Here is a 3,149-nt window from a genome sequence, read left to right as displayed (position 1 = left end):
CATATATGAATTTATAGTATTAGTGATTTTTTTCCTGTTTCTCTCTTTTAACAATTATATGCAATGCTTTTCTTAAGAGTTTTTTTCCTTAAAATTTAAAAATATAATTGTTACAGTTTTAAGGACTGTTTTCTAGAATGCAAAAATAAGAATGTGGACCATGTGAATGCTTTCTAATGAGAAAGGAAAATTATTGTCAGCAGCATTACCTTTCACTGATAACTTATTAAAAGTAAAGAATGTAAAATACAGTTTGTATTCCTGGACTAAATTTACTAGGTAGGTTGTACTCGGTCATTCATAATATATATAGAAATGCTTACAGAGGTATTATATTGAAAAGGTTCTAGAGTTGAAATAATTCTTCTCTTTTTGCTTATAAATGTGTAAAGAACTTTTGACTTTAAACTCTCATCATTTCAATATTTGCTATGAATGCAAATCTAACAAATAAAAAACTATTACAGCAAACTATGTTTTAATTGATAAACCAGTCTTATCATGACTTTTTATATTTTACTGTTATTTGCCTTTTTTACATGTCTTAATATTTTTCAATTTTATTTAGGTTGCAGTACATGGTTAATGCAATTTAGAAGTAAAACATAATTAGCATCTGATTCAGCTTCCTATCATTGTACTTAGAACAAACACATACCACTAACAAGCTAGCTGGACATTGAATAATTACTTAGTTGGTGTTACAAACACTTTATATGGTGTGTTATTTAGACATTCAAGAGAATTTATTAATATTTGTAGAAACTGGGATTTGGGGGTAGGCAAGACATTCATTAAAATGTTTCCAAATTTAAATAATGGAATACTCATATTACACCTGAAAATTCATTATACAATATATTTTTTCAATTGGATTATAGTGAAGAAAAAGATATGGTTTTAATATGTTATATAAAGAAGACACTAATGCTGCAAAGGTATTTGCTGTTATTTCTTGACAGTGAATGTGCATTTGTGAACTGCTTTAAAATGACAAAAATAAATAAATGTAGAAATAATTTGGGAGGTAATCCTCAACTATAAAATTTTAATGCCCTACAGTATTTTGTGAAGACTCTTCTACTTCTTGAGGGCTGGGGCAAGGATGTACAAGAAAATTTTAGGTAAAAACATTTCTGTGAGTCAGATATAGATGCCTGTTTATCTACAAAAACATACCCTGTTGTTGAAAACCGATTTCTGGGCTCTGGAGCCGAAATAAAATATCAGGACAGAGTTTGCGGATAAAGAGGAACGATAGTTTTATTGCTTTGCCAGGCGAAGGAAGCTGCAGCAGGCTAATGCCCTCAAAACTGCAGACCCGAGGTGCCTGGGTGGCTTAGTCAGTTGATCATCCAACTTGATTTCAGCTCAGGTCGTGATCACAGGGTCCTGGGATAGAGCCCCGTGTGGGGCTCTGTGCTCAGGGTGGAGTCTGCTTCAGATTCTCTCTCCCTCTCCCTCTGCTCCTTCCCTCATTCACGCTCTCTCTCTATATCCCTCTCTAAAATAAATAAATAAAATCTTAAAAACAAAACAAAAAACCTGCAGACCCACTGGGGTAAAAGGCTGAGGAGTGTTAGAGGAAAATACAGGATCTGGGCAGTTTAGATAGGAATCCGGTATGAGTCGTGTTCATCATGTCTTCAAGGTGGTGTCCGACTAGCCCAGGCGCTGGCCATCCAAGTCTCATGACTGAGTATACACTGAAGTCAGCACAACGTCCACATCAATTCTGAGTTCCCTGAACAAAGGATTCTACAGAAAAACAAGGCAAGGGGAGGGGGAGGCTTCAAGAATGAGGAAGAGAAAAATCTGTTCCGTTTAAAGCCAAGCTTTGCTAAAGCACGAGTATGCCCATATGAATTTCCTTCCATCTTTATGTTTCTATAGTGATTTCAATACCCTACAAATACGTTCACTGCCTAAAATGATAGTAATGATGGATGCCAGAAAAGCTAAGCACAATTTCGTGCAGAATATTACAGATCAGAATACAGAGAATAAAGAGAAATTGAACCAAGGGTTATTCAGAAAGACAGGAGAAAGTGAAACCTGAGATTTACTCGTCCAAACTCTGACAATCAGGTCTGATAACCTCAGAAGAATTCATGGGTAAAATGGAACGAGACCCACCCCTCCACACCTTTCCCCAAGAGAGCAACAGAAGGACTAGCTTCCCCTGGGATTCCTCAACAGGCAGCTCCCTTCTCTGCCCATAAGTCCCAAACAACCTCTTGGCCTCACTTCCTTTCTTATCCATGGAGAACTTCCTTCCAACCAAGAAAGAAGAGATTACTGAAGCCATGCCTTGCCTCCTCTCAACTCCTTTATTTTGATTTCTGAGTTAAGATACAAAGAATTTACGGAACAAGCCATTTGCTTTCATGTTTTGTTTCTTTTCCTCAGTAATTTTGAGACAAAAATCATTAAAATGGGAATGATTAGGGATTTTAAGAATTTTCAAATCCATTTTTAAAAGACAATTATTTTAATAGATATGTAAATTATCTTAGTAACCTCTACCTAGAAAAGTCAATATTCTGGAGACCACATTGGAAAATAGCAGGTCCACCCTCACAGGCTTTGATATTAACAAAGTTAAAGTCTGGCTGTTGCACTTGTTACAAGTCTATACATAGAGATAGCAATTGGGACTGGCAACAGAGAATTTCTTCCCTGGCTATCTCCACTTGAATTGTTTCATGAGAAAACGTTCTGCTTAGAGTATTGATACTAAAGTGGATATGCTACACATTTTTTTTTTCCCCCACATCATACAAGTAATGGGCCGAGGTCATAACAAGGTTTCAGGAAGACACAAGTCACACAATGGCGTGAACACCCCATCACACTCATGAACAACAAAATGATCAATGGTATGCTAAATATTTAGTCTCTAGATTTTCTAAATTCGATACCTGCACCATCACTAGAAAGCTGTATTCCAAGCCTCTGTAGAGCTGGTTTTACCCAACTTTTCCCGAAGGCTTAAGCGGGCCTTAGGTCTTTACGGGGGCCTGCAGCAGCACTTGGGCAGTGGCAGACTGACCATGAACTTGACGAAGTTCAACCTGCAGGGCCCCTCACTGGCACAGGGCCCTTCTGGGAGGGCCCTGAATACTGGCTTCATAAAGTCGATAATTTTG

At 37.2% G+C, this 3,149-nt stretch overlaps 1 non-coding gene across 1 annotated transcript; it reads right to left on the bottom strand.

The window, feature by feature from the left end:
* Positions 1-2,773: 2,773 nt before the first annotated feature.
* Positions 2,774-2,874, bottom strand: LOC123325445. Its single transcript, XR_006540449.1, has one exon. It is a non-coding gene; the product is annotated as a small nucleolar RNA U13 (small nucleolar RNA).
* Between the last annotated feature and the right edge of the window lie 275 nt (positions 2,875-3,149).

The sequence above is a fragment of the Neomonachus schauinslandi genome, chromosome 7, assembly GCF_002201575.2.
Source record: "Neomonachus schauinslandi chromosome 7, ASM220157v2, whole genome shotgun sequence".
In the NCBI taxonomy this organism is placed as follows: Eukaryota; Metazoa; Chordata; class Mammalia; order Carnivora; family Phocidae; genus Neomonachus; species Neomonachus schauinslandi.
The sequence above is the reverse complement of the archived record's forward strand: the minus strand, read 5'-3'. Positions and strand labels throughout refer to the sequence as shown.